Source organism: Amblyraja radiata, chromosome 16 (assembly GCF_010909765.2).
Source record: "Amblyraja radiata isolate CabotCenter1 chromosome 16, sAmbRad1.1.pri, whole genome shotgun sequence".
NCBI lineage: Eukaryota > Metazoa > Chordata > Chondrichthyes > Rajiformes > Rajidae > Amblyraja > Amblyraja radiata.
The window spans coordinates 47,401,800-47,419,738 of NC_045971.1; the positions used below are offsets into that span (position 1 = coordinate 47,401,800).

The 17,939-nt window shown below is 52.3% G+C and overlaps 1 non-coding gene across 1 annotated transcript; it reads left to right on the plus strand.

Moving 5' to 3' along the window:
• The first annotated feature begins 16,099 nt into the window (after positions 1–16,099).
• LOC116982362 lies at positions 16,100–16,286 on the plus strand. Its single transcript, XR_004414444.1, has one exon. It is a non-coding gene; the product is annotated as a U2 spliceosomal RNA (small nuclear RNA).
• The last annotated feature ends 1,653 nt before the right edge of the window (positions 16,287–17,939 follow it).

The window sequence follows — 17,939 nt, forward strand, 5'->3', positions numbered from 1 at the left end:
ACTCCTGCAGTCTGCAGTGGGCCAGTCGGCAACATTCCCTGACGGACATCTCGCTCTGCTGGGTGGTGAGCAACGCTCGGGCAGACCAAAGAGCGTCTTTCACCGAGTTGATGACCCTCCAGCAGCACTCGATGTCAGCCTCTGAATGTGTCCCTGGGAACAGTCCGTAAATCACAGAGTCCTCTGTGACGGAGCTGTTCGGGATAAATCGTTCCAGGGACCCTTTCATACTTCTCCAGACTCTTTTTGCAAATCCACACTCTCCAAAGAGGTGGGCAACCGTCTCCTCTCCATAGCAGCCGTCCCGAGGGCAGCGTGCGCTGGTGGTGAGGTTCCGACGGTGCAGGAAGGATCTAACTGGGAGGGCTCCCCTCACCGCCAGCCAAGCCAGGTCTTGGTGCTTGTTGGTCAGTTCTGGCGATGAGGCATTTTGCCAGACAAGCTGGGCAGTCTGCTCTGGGAACCACGCCACCGGATCCATCGAGTCCTTTCCCTGCAGTGCCTGCAGGACATTCCGTGCTGACCACTGCCCGATGGACTTGTGGTCAAAGGTGTTGGTCCGGAAGAACCTTTCCACAGACGACAGATGGGGCGGCAATGTCCAGCTGACTGGCACATTGCGTGGCATCTGCGCCAGGCCCATCCTTCGCAACACCGGGGACAGGTAGAACCTCAGCAGGTAGTGACACTTAGTGCCCACGTGCCTTGGCTCTACACTCCGCCTGATGCAGCCACACACAAAGGTGGCCATCAGGGTGAGGGCGACGTTGGGCAGCTTTTACCCCCGTTGTCTGCCGACTTGTACATTGTGGCCCGTCGCACCCGGTCCATCCTCGACCCCCAGATGAACTGGAAGACGGCCCGGGTGATCCCCGTGGCGTAGGAGGGAGGGACAGGCCACACTTGTGCCAAGTACAGCAGCCCCGAGAGCACCTCACACCTGATGACCACATTTTTACCGGTTATGGAGAGGGAGCGTTGCCTCCACAGCTCCAGCTTCTTCCCCACCTTGGCTATCCGCTCCAGCCAATTCTTGTTACTCGCCTCAGCCCCCCCGAACCAGATCCCCAGCACCTTCAAGAAGTCAGGCTTGATGGTGAAGGGGACGGAAGATCGGTCGGGCCAGTTGCCAAAGAGCATGACCTCGCTCTTCCTGCGGTTCACCCTGGCTCCCGTGGCCGACTCAAACTGGTCGCAGATGCTGATCAATCTGCGGACCGACCTTGGATCCGAGCAGAAGACGGCGACATCGTCCATGTACAGGGAGGTTTTGACCTGAATGCCCCCACTGCCTGGCAATGTCACTCCTCTTATGCTCGCATCCTTCCTGATGGACTCGGCAAAAGGTTCAATACAGCAGACAAACAAGACAGGAGAGAGAGGGCAACCCTGCCTGACTCCAGACCTTACAGAGAAACTGTCTGATTCCCACCCATTGATTTGGACTGCACTACGGATATTGGTGTAGAGCAGTTTGATCCAATTTCGGATTCCCTCCCCAAAACCCATTTTGGAGAGCACGTCCCTCATGTACGTGTGCGATATCCTGTCGAAGGCCTTCTCCTGGTCCAAGCTGACTAGGCAGGCATCCACCCGTCTGTCCTGCACGTAGGAGATGGTATCTCTCAGCAGCGCTAGGCTGTCTGAGATTTTCCTGCCAGGTACAGCACAGGTTTGGTCCGGGTGGATCACCTGTCCCAGAGCAGACTTGACCCGGTTGGCGATGGCCTTAGACAGGATCTTGTAATCTACATTCAACAATGTTATGGGTCTCCAATTCTTTATATCCTTCATCTCCCCTTCTGCTTGTAGATTAGGGTGATGCTGCCCTTCCTCATGGAGTCTGACATGCTGCTGGCTAGAAGCATGTCGTTGTACACTTCCAGCAGGTCCGGGCCCACCCAGTCCCACAGAGCCGAATACAACTCGGCCGGTAAGCCATCGCTTCCGGGAGTTTTACTCGAGTCAAAGGAGCGGATGGAGACAGTCTGCTCCTCTAGGGTCAGTGGTTGGTCCAGACTCTCCCGCTTGCTGTCCTCCAAGACCTCCGTGATAGAGAACAGGAAGTTCTGGGAGGCGATGCTGTCTGTGGCCTTTCTGTCATACAATTCCGTGTAAAAAGATTTGCTGACCCTCAGCCTGTCTGTCTGCGAGGATGCTACCGAGCCGTCCTCCTCCCTAAGGCTGTTGATCACAGAGCTCCCCCTGTGAACCTTATGGAAGAAGAAACGTGAGCACGTCACATCCTGCTCCACATGGCGGACCCAGGATCGGAAGATGATCTTGGAGGATTCAGAGGTAAAGAGCCGAGCTTGCCGGTCCTTCACCTCTCAAAGTTCCTCCCTCACATCCACCCCCCTCGACTGCAGAAGGAGCAGTTGTTGCAAATCTGTCTGGAGTTGACACAATTCCCTCTGACTCTGTCTTGCTCTCTGAACCCCTTTGGCTATGAAGAACCTCTTAATGTTCTCCTTGGTTGCTTCCCACCAGAGTGTCGGGGTGTCAAAGAGGGGCCTCACCGTTCTCCAACGTGCGTAGTCCCTCTTTAGCTCCTCAACGTTCTCTGGGGTCAACAGCTTCACGTTTAACTTCCACGTCCCTCTGCCTGCCTTCCGGTCCTCCTGTAGGTGACAGGAAGCCTGAAGGAGGCAGTGGTCAGAGAAGAACACCGGCGTGAGGTCGGTGTGTCTCACCGTGACGGCCTTCGTGGTGAAGACGAAGTCTATCCGGGATCGGGCTGAACCGTCCGATCTCGACCAGGTGAACCGCGGCTGGGACCCGCCTGCAGGGTCGCTGAAGGCGTCGTGCAGCTTTGCGTCTTTTACCGTTTCCATCAGGAACTTGGACGTGCTGTCCAGTCTATTGTCGGCACTGCCGGATCGTCCAGCCGCATCAATGATGTAGTTGAAGTCACCGGCCAGAACGAGCTGCCGGGACGTGGCCAACAGCACTGGGAGCTGCTGGAGAACGGCCAGCCGCTCACTCCGCACGGGTGAGGCATACACATTAATCAGCCGGAGCGGGGAACCACGGTACATAACATCCACCACGAGGAGACGCCCCGCAACCACCTCCCTGACCTCAGTGATGGTGAAGTTCCCTCCCCGCAGCAAGGTCCCCAGGCCGGAAGCACGACAGTCATTGCCCCCCCGACCACACCGACAGTCCGTGGGGCCACCATCGCGACCACCTCCGATAGTAGCGGAGGTGCGGCAACCCGCACTCCTGGAGAATAGTCACATCTGCCTTGACCTTGGCTAGGTACTGTAAGGCATTAACACATCGTGCAGTGCTCTTCACACTGCGCACGTTTAAAGATGCCAGTTTGAGCTCCATTGTCCTTTAGAGTCACTGACCATTTTCGTGTTCCCTCATGCCCACCGCTTCGGTGAATTGCCTCACCTTTCCTGGGCTCAGGTACCCGGCATCCTCAACGGGTTGGGTTTCCCGTGTCGTAACCCGAGGTGTCGTTGGGGGGGTGGGGGGGGGCTGCTCGTTTTACCCCCTTCTGGGTGCGCCGCTTCCCCCGTCTCTCGTGGCTGGGGCACGGTGACAGGCTTACTGCTCCCGGAAACTCGGAGCTGAGGCCCATTGGCCGCTGCACTGCTCCCGGTTGCCCGGAGCTGGGGCCCATCGGCCGCTACAATGCTCCCGGTTGCCCGGAGCTGGGGCCCAACTGCCACTGCACTGCTGTCGATGCCCTGGGGCTGGAGCCCCTCGACCGCTGCTCTGCTCCCGATCCCCTGGGGCTGGAGCCTCTCGACCGCTGCTCTGTTCCCGATGTCCTGGGGCTGGGGCTCCTCGACCGCTGCTCTGCTCCCGATACCCTGGGGCTGGAGCCTCTCGACCGCTGCACTGCTCCCGATGTCCTGGGGCTGGGGCTCCTCGATCGCTGCTCTGCTCCCGATCCCCTGGGGCTGGAGCCCCTCGACCGCTGCTCTGCTCCCGGTGTCCTGGGGCTGGAGCCCCTCGACCGCTGCTCAGCTCCCGATGTCCTGGGGCTGGAGCCCCTCGACCGCTGCTCTGCTCCCGATGTCCTGGGGATGGAGCCCCTCGACCGCTGCTCTGCTCTCGGTCTCCTGGTGCAGGTGGACAATCGGCCTGGACCTTCTCCTTTCCTCCCCGGTTTTCTTCCTGTGGGGTTTCCCGTTCGCCTCATCCTCCGACGAGGAGAGGTTGCTGCCTTCTGTCAGGGAGAGAGACCGTTTTGGGTTTTTTTTGGGGGGTTTGCCAACCCCTTCTGGCATCTGCTCCGTGTGCTGACCCTTCTGGTGTTTTTTATACTTCACCGTCGTCCAAATCTGTTCTCCCCCCTCCTCCATCGACTCTCCCTCCTGGGCTTGGTGCTGGAGTTCTCCTGGCACTTGGGGGCTCGAGGTGGTTGAGGTGGTTGGGCTGTCCTCCTCCCTGTTTCCCCTCTCTGCTGGGGACTTGGCAGTGGTAGTGGGTGTCTCACCTACCCTGGGGGTGCTGGAAGCCGCCCCTCTTGTTGCCTGTGCGTATGTACAGGCTCTTTTTGGGCAGGCCCTGTAAAGGTGGCCTCCCTCCCCACACAGGTTGCATTTCTTGCTGGCCTGACAGTCTTTTGTCTCGTGGCCCTCCGTCTTGCAGTTTTTGCAGACCACTGCATTGCATTGGGCCACCACATGCCCAGGCTTGTTACATCTTCTGCATAGTCTGGGCTGCCCCACGTAACTTAAATAGCCTCGGTTTCCTCCAATTGCGAACACCGAGGGAGGGTGGAGGAGAGCTCCTTCCTTGTCCACCCTCAGCTTTACCTTGACCTGCCGCTTGCTCGTCCAAATCCCATGCAGATCCTTCACGTCCACGCTGTTTCCTGCTCCGTCGACATAGCGAGCAAGGAAGGTGAGGACATCCACTACGGGCACATGTGGGTTGAACATATGCACCGTGATCATCATTTCTTTCTGGTTTGGGAGGGTGAAGAGTGGCTGCACTTTCAGCAACGACAGCGGAGCTTCATTCCCCTTCTCCTGGAAATCTTTCATCAGCTTTTGCCATCCAGTCGGAAGCACAAATGTAACGTCGAAGTAACCGTTACCCGGGAAGTCCTGGAGGCAGTAGATATCCCTGGGCTCAAACTTGCAGGTCTCCAGCAAGACCTTCTTTACAAACGTATCTCTACAGAAGGGCATCCCCTCGCTGAGGTCCTTTACACTAATCCTCACGGTATGGCGGAAACCCTGTCCTCTAGCTCCCATTGCAGCTGCCATTGCTACGATTTTTTTAAATCGCAATCTGCAGCTCTTGTCCTTAATGGACCACCAGGACTGTTCTAACAAGAACAGATAGCCCCTTTCCCTGTTCTAACAAGAACAGACGCTCTCTTTTAACACTCTTTTACCACTGATAAGAACAGATACTACTGCACTTCATTGCCGAAAACAGAAAAAAATGACTTTTTTTCGCTTTTCATTTATCTTTTCACATCTGATCTTTATCACATTTCCCGCTTTTCCTTGCTGCTCACTTCATTTGCATTTCTTCCTTAAAAGGAAGCAGACATCGCAGAATTGCTGCCGACTTGCAGCGACTGAGGAAGGGTTTCGGCCCGAATCGTCGCCTATTTCCTTCGCTCCATAGATGCTGCTGCACCCGCTGAGTTTCTCCAGCATTTTTGTGTACCTGCAGTTACTGAGCATCGCCTCTGTGTGGCACTGCTCCACCGCCGACGTTTCATTCACCGAAGCTGGATACAAAATGCTGGAGCAACTCAGCTGGTCAGGCAACATCTCTGGAGACGTTTCGGGTCGAGACCCGACTTCAGATCGAGAGTCAGGGGAAACGGAAACGAGAGATATAGACGGTACATAGAACAAATGAATGCAAGATTCGCAAAAGCGGGAGGAAGCACAGCGAGAGAGGGTGTTGCAGAACTCTCGTCGGATAGAGGAGGGGGATGTTGCTGCGAATCCAATCCATCGCTCCTGCCCGCTCCGTGCCTCGACACCCCACCAGGACACACAGAACCAAGGCCCTTAACGCGATCAGTAACACAAGGTCACAGACTGTGCAACTGGTCTCATCCTATAATAACAAGGAACTGCATATTATTAATAGAAGCAAATAACTGCAGATAAAATGTAAGTAAGTACGTTTTTTATTTATTTATATGGCTCATTTAAATCAACTCTCGTTGAAACTAGTGCTGTACATAAAATAAATTGTGTTTCCCTACATCCATACAAAATAAAAAAGAAAAGACACAACACACTATAGAATTTACCATGAACGTCCCCCCACAGCTGAATCAACATTTTCTACTGTGAGGGAAGGCAGTAAAAGGACCAGACCTCTTCCTCTGTGTTCAATGTGTAAGAAGCAACTGCAGATGTTGGTTTTACACCGAAAATAGACACAACATGCTGGAGTAACTCAGCGGGTCAGGCAGCTTCCCTGGTGAAATGGAATAGGTGACATTTCGGGTCGTGACCCTTCATCCGACTGAGAGTCGGGGAATGGGAAACTAGAGGCAAGGGAAGGTGCAGAACAAGCAGAGCCTGCATCGATGATTCAGGAAAGGTGGAGCCCACGATGGACTGGGGACGCGGTGATAATGAACGAATACAAAGGCTGAAATTAGCAAGAGGTTCTTGGTTCTTGGTTACTTGCTCCTCCAAAATATTCCAAATGGAATTTAAACTGGAGGTGGTGAAGGGAGGGATTAAGCCAGAAAGGGTTATTGGGAAGAAAGTGCTACTTTAAATTTAGTTGCATCTGGTTGGGTAACTATAGTTGGGTGGAGATTATTCCATGCTTTATTTGTGCGGGGAAAGAACGAATTGCTGTACACATCTGTCTTTGTAGCTGGGATCATAAATTTGATCGAATGCCCTCGTCTGCTCCTAATTGGTTTGGGTTTGGTGTAGGTCTTGTAATCTATGTCGAGCTGACCATTTAACATTTTGTAAAAACAGGTCAAACGGTGAGCTTCACGTCTGTCTTGGAGAGGGTTCCACCCCAGAGAATTCAGAAGTTTGGTGACACTCACTTCTCTCTCATAGATGTTAGTAACAAATTTTTGGACACGTTCGATGGATGAAATGTTGTTATCTGTGTATGGGTCCCAAGCTGCAACTGCGTAGTCCAAATGAGGTCTAACGGGGGTGAAATATAGCTTCTCCTTCACAGAAGTTTAGAACACCTGTTGCTTTCACTGTTGCATGATGAGTCTGACCATTCCAACGCAGATCATTCGGGTGGAAACGGAGAGAGGGGGAAGCAAGTTTTAAGTTAGAGACAATCAATGTTCATACCGTTAGGTTGTAAGTTGTCCAAGCGAATATGAGGTGCTGTTTCTCCAATTTGCAGAGCGTCATCCGAGATGTCTCGGGATCTTTACGCAACAGCGGTTCACCTCTTCTGCCATAGATGAGGACCCCCGCATGTGTCTCCTCTGTATCCCAAAGATCCGCTCTTGTTGTTGCTCCCAATCCCCCCCCCCCCCCCCCCGGACTGCAGATGCTGGTTTATACAAAAGATAAGACACAAAATGTTTGAGTAACACCGTGGGTCAGGCGGCTTCTCCGAAGAAAAAAGCTGCGGGGCTTTTCCGACCGGGGCCTTTCTTCAAACTGAATGTTGCGGGTGGGGGTGGTGGTGATGGGGGGGGGGGGGGGGGGGGGGGGTGGGGAGGGTGAAGAACTGGAGGTGAGAAAAGACCAGGATCAATTAGGACCAAAGACCTTAGAGCAGAGCAAGATGGGTTACTGTCACGCAAACGTGTAGTTCGCTCATGGGCGGATTCATGGGTGATTATAGGATCCATTTTAGCAACCAGTCCCCGCCATCTTGTTCCGCCATCTTGCTTCCGGCCAAAGATCGATCTTTGTTTCCGCAGCGGGGCAGCGGGAGTGTGGGGCCCGGGGAGAGGGAGTGTGGGGCCCGATGAGAGGGGTTGTGGGGCCTGGGGAGAGGGAGTGTGGGGCCTGGGGAGAGGGAGTGTGGGGCCTGGGGAGAGGGAGTGTGGGGCCTGGGGAGAGGGAGTATGGGGCCCGATGAGAGGGGTTGTGGGGCCCGGGGAGAGGGAGTGTGGGGCCCGGGGAGAGGGAGAGGGAGTGTGGGGCCCGGGGAGTGTGGGGCCCGGGGAGAGGGAGAGGGAGTGTGGGGCCCGGGGAGAGGGAGAGGGAGTGTGGGGCCTGGGGAGAGGGAGTGTGGGGCCCGGGGAGAGGGGGTGTGGGGCCCGGGGAGAGGGAGTGTGGGGCCCGGGGAGAGGGAGTGTGGGGCCTGGGGAGAGGGAGTGTGGGGCCCGGGGCAGCGGGGAGAGGGAGTGTGCGGCCCGGGGAGAGGGGCATAGGAGGGGGGGGGAGACATTGTAGTGTGGGGGCAGGCGAGGGAGTGCCGGGGGAGGGGGGGGGGGGGAAGGGGGGATAAGGCCTAGTGTGTGTGAAATTGCGAGGAGGTTTACAATGTTTCATATTTAATGTCCCTTGTCTAGTCTGAAATAAAGTTCATCATTGGATCAGAAGAAATATAATTGTGTGTGTTATATGATTATATACATTTATATCACATTCATGTATGTGTGTTTATAAACATTTTATTCTTTAACAAGAATTAACAGAATTATGAATCTAACCCTATATCACACACAAAAACTTCCCCCGCAATGTCAATTACCCTGCGAGTCGGGTCGGTTCCGGTTCCTACAAAATTAACTCAAACACTGCTTGTGAGCCATTTAAAAAGAAATGATTTAAAAAACATTAAAAAAGACAATTACCAGAGTCAAATTTTATTCTTGACAAGAAGTATGAACTGATAGAATTATGAATCTAACCCTATATCACACACACAAACTGTTGCCCCGCAACATTGATTACACTGCGAGTCGGGTCGGGTCAGGTAGGCTCCGGTTACTAAAATGGGCGGGGGGAAATGCCCAGGTTCCCCTCCGTAACTACTACACGTCATCCCATTGTATTTCGCAGGAGTAGCCCATCTTGCTCTGCTCTAAGATCTTTGATTAGGACCAGCCATTAATGATTGGCGTCTGGAAGGTCCATTGTTGGATTGGGAAGGCGTGAACTATAAACAAATAATGTGGAGAGCCGAGGAACTGGAAACATGACAAGGAAGGGGGGAGGGAAAGGGGGAAGTGTTATTAAAAGTTATTTACAGTTAGAGAATTCAATGGTTAAAAAAACCCCCAAATAAACTTTAATCAAGGAAAAAAATATGTCCAATACCGAAACCGTGCACGAAATTTGTCCGACATTCTCGGTGGCTATACGTACATTCAATACTGTTTACACAAATTTCACTCCCTGCTCCGTCTTTCTCGTGGAACCAGTTCCACAGTTCTCCACACATTGTTTGTCTCTTGAGATCACACCTTCCCGAGCCAACAATTGGACCTGCCAGACAGGTCATTTCATTGATCCTGGTCTTCTGGTCTTTTCTCACCCCCATCCCCCCTCCCCCACCACCACCACCAGCACCCCCACCCCACCCAAAGAAGACATTGCTGGAATGAAAGTAATTAACAGGAAAAAAGGAAGAATGCCAGAAAGGTCTCCCCCCTCCCCTCCCTTTTACATAGCGATTGCTTTGCTTTGGAGTAAAAAAATGCCGGTGAAGGCAGAGGTGTCAATGTCGTTCAAAAGGCAACGGGATCTCTACATTAAAGCGAGAATATTTAATTTCTAGAGGAAGAAGGTTTGTGCAGTACTCGAAATGGAAGAACTTGCAGAGAAGTGGAATCACCTTTTACCTGGAACGCGGAGAGGGAGGGCGGGCAAGTATAATCGCCACCTTCAATTCCTTGCGAGTGGTGGCCCTGATTGCGGAACTGGGGGAAACATGACCTCTACTTACATGGGGACATACAGTCTGAAGGCGGACCTGGGTGAAAATGCAGCTTTGCTTGCATCCCTCCCCCACCCACCCCCCCCCCCCCCCCCTTCCGCAACCCACTTGCCAGATACACAACCAGAACTTCTCCCTTATCCCTCTCTCTACAAGACCAAGTAAATAAAGTCGCTTATTGGTATCAGTGATTATGTAATTGTTAAAATGTAGAAGTCGGGTCGGGACCCGAAGCATGATCTGTGCATATTCTCCAGAAACGCTGCCTGACCCGCTGAGTTAGTCAGGCACTTAGAGTCTATCTTCTGTGTAAACCAGCATCTGCCCTTCGTTCTTACCTCAACCTGTTGCCTGGCCCGCTGTCTTACTCCATCACTTTGTGTTTTGATTTATAAATCTTAGGTCATTTTATAATCAGTTAGGGAGTTCAAAACAGTGAAGGAATAGGCTACTTATTTGTGGTAGTTAAATATTTAAAATAAGTATGTACTGTCCTCAATAGGGAAGAGGTTGCAGGCGTGTAGAGTCACCGTCTATCTGAAGTGCGGGGGGCGACAAGGAGTTTCGCTGCTTTCATTTCTATAGGATTGGTGGCCACCAAATGCGGACCTGGGGGAAACACGACTTTCACCTCCATGGAGACAGTCTGAATGAGGACCTGGTGATGCTCTGCCAGGCCTGTATTGCAGCCATCTTTAGCTTATGCTTGTTTTGGGGGCTAATCCCCTTCAGATTTCTCTTCAGCACATAAATGGCAATAGACCAAGTGGGACCCGTTGGTTCCCATGTTCACACGGGAGGGCTGGACCCCCAGCACAATATTCCACGTCTCCCCCAATTCCAATATTAGTGGCCAGTGGGGGGGTAGCTTCCTGGAGCGCTAGTATGGGTGTAGTGGGCCGAAATGACTGGTTTCCAGAGGGCTAGTATGGACATTGTGAACCGAATGGATTCTTGGGATGACAGCTCAGTCACAGGCCTGGTTGGCTGGCAGCTCAGTCACTCAGGGCTGGTGGGCTGGCAGCTCAGTCACTCAGGGCTGGTGGGTTGGCAGCTCAGTCACTCAGGGCTGGTTGGCTGACAGCTCAGTCACTCAGGGCCGGTGGGTTGGCAACTCAGTCACTCAGGGCTGGTGGGTTGGCAACTCAGTCACTCATGCCTGGTGGGCTGGCAGCTCAGTCACTCAGGGCCGGTGGGCTGGCAGCTCAGTCACTCATGCCTGGTGGGTTGGCAGCTCAGTCACTCAGGGCCGGTGGGTTTGCAGCTCAGTCACTCAGGGCTGGTGGGTTGGCAGCTCAGTCACTCAGGGCCGGTGGGTTGGCAGCTCAGCCACTCAGGGCCGGTGGGTCGGCAGCTCAGTCACTCAGGGCTGGTGGGTTGGCAGCTCAGTCACTCATGCCTGGTGGCTGGCAGCTCGGTCACTCAGGGCTGGTGGCTGGCAGCTCACTCATGACTATTCCTTGAAATTCCATTCCAGGCAGGGTGCAGGCAAGCACATTCAATTGCTTAGCATTCCAGGCAGGGTGTAGGCTACCACATTTCGATTGCATAGCTCCAGGAAGGCTACAGGAAGATCTCCCCGTCCCAATCTGAATCTGCGCACACTTCATAGTCCCTTCAGATTTTTCGTAATAATGATTTATTGTAGGGGGCTATAAAAATCGAAGAAATACTGTGGGTGTCACAAATCTGAAAGAAAAGCAAACAATGATACAAAATATCTGCAGGCCAGGCAGTATCTGTGAAAAGAGTAGTAGTTAACTCCAAGTCTGAGTTGATCGAGGTGGTGGAGTTGCAGTAAAACATTATTGCATTGACATACCCTAATTCTGTTAAATGTCCATGCCTTTTTTTTGACCAATTCTATTTCCAAGTTCCTTGTGGCTTTGCAATTTATAATTTGGTGGTTAAATGTAACTTGTTTCGTGTCAATCTGTTGCGAATGGGGTTTCTGCCCCACATTTGAACCCCAAAATTATTAATTGTTAAGGTCACAAGGAGTTGAGTATAGGAGAAAAGAGGTCCTTCGGCAGTTGTACAGGGCCCTAGTGAGACCACACCTGGAGTATTGTCTGCAGTATTGGTCCCCTAATTTGAGGAAGGACATTCTTGCTATTGAGGGAGTGCAGCGTAGGTTTATAAGGTTAATTCCCGGGATGGCGGGACTGTCATATGCTGAGAGAATGGAGCAGCCGGGCTTGTACACTCTGGAGTTTAGAAGGATGAGAGGGTATCTTATTGAAACCTCTAAGATTATTAAGGGTTTGGACACACTAGAGGCAAGAAACATGTTCCCGACATTGGGGTAGTCCAGAACCAGCGGCCACTGTTTAAGAATAAGGGGTAAGCCATTTAGAACGGGGATGGGCAAACACCTTTTCTCACAGAGAGTGTGTGGAAATCTCTGCCTCAGAGGGTGATCGAGGCCGGTTCTCTGGATACTTTCAAGAGAGAGCTAGATAGGGCTGTTAAAGATAGTGGAGTCAGGGGATACGGGGAGAAGGCAGGAACGGGAATTGGGGATGATCAGCCATGATCACATTGAATGGCGGTGTTGGCCTAATGCACCTATTGTCTATCGAACCTTGAAATAGAAGTTGTTCCTGACTTTGGACCCGGGACCAAAGACATCTACAGATCCAGAGTGGAACCGGAGCAGATTCTCAGACACTGGTTTCCATCCCAAGTCCAGAAGAAAGGGTAAATTTTCCCGGTGAACTTATTCCCACTGAAGGTGTGGAGATGGGACTTGGTGTCCGCGCTGTAAAATGAGACTATCCCTGCCTCATAACTGAGATAAACTCCCAGCCGCTCTGGGATGGGATCGGTGAGGAGAAGGGGTTTCGGAGAGGAGTTCACACGAAACTCGTCACCAACTTGCTCCACGGACCAGAGCCCAGTCACCTGCCTCAGGTTGATGTCTCTCTCCCTGTCCAGAGACTCGGCGGCGACTCCCACACACCAGCCCCAGTTCTCCATCACCTCCACCTCCCAGTAATGTCTCCCCGAGGTGAATCCCTTCGATACCAGCACACAAGGCCAGATTGTAAATCGCTTGCCGTTGTCAGGGAGACTCCTCTGTGTCCCGGTCCACCTCACGCTCTTCCGATCCTCGGACACCTCGAATTCCCAACACGCTGTTTCCAAGGGCAAGGTCACAGAGTCTGCGGGTGAACGGAGAGAGACAGAGAACCTCGGTGGGTGGGGAGGGATGAAGGAATGTAGGAGACTGTGGCCACACACACGCGCACACACACACACACACACTCACACGCGCACACACACACACACGCACACACACACACACACACACACACACACACACACACACACACACACACACACACACACACACACACACACACACACACACACACACACTCACACACACGCGCCTACACACACACACACACACACACACGCACATACACACACACACACACACACACACGCCCCCACACACACACACTCACACACACGCGCCTACACACACACACACACGCGCACACACACACACACACACACACACACACACACACACACACACACACACACACACACACACACACACACACACACACACACACACACGCACGCACACACACACACACACACACGCCCACACAAACACACAAACACACACACACACGCATGCACGCGCGCGCGCGCATACACACTCACACACACGCGCACACACACACACACACACACGCACACGCACATACACAATTCATGTATTGTAGATGCATGTGAAACCATGAGGCAAATAATGGAATTAATGCCGTAGAATTTTCACAAGGGAACGGGAATCAATGGCCGGGGGGCAATTAAGGTGAGAGAAGAAAGATTTAAAAGTGCTCACAGCGGGGCAAGTTATTTTTACACAGAGAGAGATGAATACTTGGAGCATGCTGCAAGGGATGGTGGAGGCTGAGAGAACAATAGACAATGGAGTTGTACAGAGCCCGAGTGAGACTTACAGGCCAGCAAATGCTTGCGCCGGAGACCCGGGTTCGATCCCGATTACCGAATTTATACGTTCTGCCCGTGACCTGCATGGGTTTCTTCGAGATCTTCGGTCTCCTCCCACACTCCAAAGACGTACACGTTTGATATAAAACATTGTCCCCTGTGGGTTGTGTGTATGAAAGTGTTAATGTGCGTGGGCCTGTTTCCACGCTGTATTTCTAAACTAAACAAAACTAAGGCTGGGTACAAATTGAAACAATGGTGAAATATGGATTGAGAACGGCTCAATGTAATATTTTCTGTCATAAACTCGTGGATTTGGAAAGAACATTGAATTTTTACAGCAATTTTACAGCAGAAAACCAGATCTGGAATGTTCACCTTCCAGTGAAAGCGGTTCTGATTTCCACATCCCTTGTTTGACAAAGCTCGCTGGCTTCACCCCTGTAATCAATGTTATTTAGTACTAGGTACGACTCTGTAACCTTGTAGTTAAGTACTCAGGTCCTGTACTTAAGGCTCCAACATATGACCAGGTCTCCCTTGTTCTGGACTGGGCCCACGAGTGGAATTAGACTGGGGCTTCTTCAGAATGAGAGTCGGTTGAGGGAAACTAGACGTACAGAACCAATCACAGCCGACACCGATGAGTCAAGAAAGGAGGAGCCCACAATGGTCCATTGTTGGCCGTGGAAGAGGTGATAATGAAGGGATACAAACAGTGAAACTAGCAAGACTCTCTAAGGTGGAAGAAGAATGGAGAGAGAGGGAATGCAAGGGTTACATGAAATTACAGCACTCAATATCCATACCGCTGGGCTTTATGTGAATGAACAATGAAGATGTGTAGGAAGGAACTGCAGATTCTGGTTTAAACCGAAGATAGACAAAATTGGCTGTAGTAACTCAGCGGGTCAGGCAGCATCTCTGGAGAGAAGGAATGGGCGAGGTTTCAGTTCGAGATCCTTCTTCAGACTGTTTAGGGATAAGGGAAAGGAGAGATATAGACGAATGATGTGGAGAAATAAAGAACAATGAATAAAAGTTACGCAAACAAAGTACCGATGATAAAAGGAAACAAGCTATTGTTAGCTGTTTATACGGTGAAAACGAGAAGCTAGTGTGACGTGGGTGGGGTGGGGGTGGGGTGGACTTGGCTCTACCATGGACCAAAGAATTGAATTCAAATCCTGAGGCGATATATGCTGGGATGCATCACCTGATAGAACTGACTGAAGACGATTGTAAATATCTCAGTCAAGTCAACACTACATTTCACCCATTATTAATCAATAATCAATACATGCGAGGGAACCGATAAGAATGAACGTTCCAACAAACCAATCAGTTTCAAATGTAAGAAACAACTGCAGATGTTGGACAAAATTGAAGCTGGGCACAAAATGCTGGAGTAACTCAGCGGGTGAGGCAGCATCTATGGAGAGAAGGAACGGATGACGTTTTCGGTCGAGACCCTTCTAAGACTTACTCCAGCATTTTGTGTCTACATTCGATTTTATCCAGCATCTTCTAATGACGTCCCAAAACGTCTCTCAACCAGTTTCAGGATTGCTTTAGTTCCTTTGGTTCTCGATCAATATCGTGCGTTGCGCTGCTGGTCAGTGAAGTTTGTGAATATAGAAATCTGTTACATCTTCGCCCGGCTCCCCACGGCTTCAAGACTCAACCATAATAGACAATAGACAATAGGTGCAGGAGTAGACCATGTGACCCTTCCAGCCAACACCGCCATTGACTGTGAGCATGGCTGATCATCCCGAATCAGTACCCCGTTCCTGCCTTCTCCCCATATCCCCTGACTCCGCTATCTTTAAGAGCCCTATCCAGCTCTCTCTTGAAAGTTTCCAGCGAAACGGCCCCCACCGCCTTCTGAGGCAGAGAATGGGGGGGGGGGGGGGGGGGGGCCCGGGGGGGGCCCAAAAATTAAATTAAGGGAAGGTATCCCACACCAGGGGGCCACACGAGTGGCACGGGTGGGGGACATTTTTGTGGAATTTAAAAGACATAAACTGTATTGAACAATCTCTATAGCCTACAAAAAATGTCGGATGGAATTTTCGAACTGTGCACACATTGTATATATTTATTACTTGGACAGGGGCCACAGAGGGGCACGGGTGGTGGACAGTTTGGTGGAATTTGACAAATGTAAAAAAAATTGTATAGTCTCCGAAAATGTCGGATGAATTTTGTTTGTTCGAACGGTTCATGAATTGTATATATTTATCAATTGAATAAAGTCTATGTTGAAAAAAATAAAAAACAAGGAGGTTCTCCCAGGATCGCTTCTCGGCCTTTTGGCTAAGATCGAGTGTAGTATCTGTTCTTATCAGGGGTAAAAGAGAACATCTGTTCTTATTAGAACAGTGAAAGGGGCTATCTATTCTTGTTAGAACAGTCCTGGCGGTCCATTAAGGACAAGAGCTGCAGATTGCGGTGTAGAATCGTAGCAATGGCAGCTGCAATTGGAGCGAGAGGACAGGGTTTCCGCAATACCGTGAGGATTAGTGTAAAGGACCTCAGCGAGGGGATGCCCTTCTGTCGAGATATGTTCGTGAAGAAGGTCTTGCTGGAGACCGGCAAGTTCGAGCCCAGGGATATCTACTGCATCCAGGACTTCCCGGGTAACGGATACTTCGATGTTACCTTCATGCGACCGACTGGATGGCAAAAGTTTATGAAAGATTTCCAGGAGAAGGGGAATGAAGCTCCTCTGTCGTTGCTGAAAGTGCAGCCACTCTTCACCCTCCCAAACCAGAAAGAAAGGATGATCACGGTGCACATGTTCAACCCACATGTGCCCGTAGTGGATGACCTCACCTTCCTTGCTCGCTACGTCGAAGGAGCAGGGAACTGCGTGGACGTGAAGGACCTGCATGGGATTTGGACGAGCAAGCGACAGGTCAAGGTGAAGCTGAGGGTGGACAAGGAAGGAGCTCTCCTCCACCCTCCCTCGGTGTTCGCAATAGGAGGAAACCGAGGTTATTTGAGTTACGTGGGGCAGCCCAGACTATGCAGAAGATGTAACAAGCCTGGGCATGTGGTGGCCCAATGCACTGCAGTGGTCTGCAAAAACTGCAAGACGGAGGGCCACGAGACAAAGGACTGTCAGGCCAGCAAGAACTGCCACCTGTGTGGGGAGGGAGGCCATCTTTACAGGGCCTGCCCAAAAAGAGCCTGCACTTACGCACAGGCGACAAGAGGGGCGGTTTCCAGCACCCCCAGGGTAGATGAGACACCCACTACCACTGCCAAGTCCCCAGCAGAAAGGGGGAACAGGGATGAGGACAGCCCAACCACCTCAACCACCTCGTGCCCCCAAGTGCCAGGAGAACCCCAGCACCAAGCCCATGAGGGAGAGTCGATGGAGGATGGGGGAGAGCTTATTTGGACGACGGTGAACTATAAAAAACACCAGAGGGTTCAGCACAAGGAGCAGAGGCCACAAGGGGTTGGCAAGCCCAAAAACACCCCCAAAAAACGGTCTCTCTCCCTGACAGAAGGCAGCAACCTCTCCTCGTCGGAGGATGAGGCGAACGGGGAACCCCACAGGAAGAAAACCAGGGAGGTAAGGAGAAGGTCCATGCCGATTGTCCACCAGCACCAGCAGACCGAGAGCAGAGCAGCGGTCGAGGGGCTCCAGCCCCAGGACATCGGGAGCAGAGCAGCGGTCGAGGAGCTCCAGCCCCAGGACATCGGGAGCAGAGCAGCGGTCGAGGGGCTCCAGCCCCTGGAGACCGGGATCATCGCAGCAGCCGATGGGGCCCAGCTCCAGGGCATCGGGAGCATTGTAGCGGCTGATGGGCCCCAGCTCCGGGCAACCGGGAGGATTGTAGCGGCCGATGGGCCCCAGCTCCGGGCTACCGGGAGCAGTGCAGCGGCCAATGGGCCTCAGCTCCGAGTTTCCGGGAGCAGTAAGTCTGTCATCGTGCCCCAGCCACGAGAGACGGGGGAAGCGGCGCACCCAGAAGGGGGTGAAACGAGCAGCCCCCCCCCCCCCCCCCCCAACGACACCTCGGGTTACGACACGGGAAACCCAACCCGTTGAGGATGCCGGGTACCTGAGCCCAGGAAAGGTGAGGCAATTCATCGAAGCGGTGGGCATGAGGGAACACGAAAAT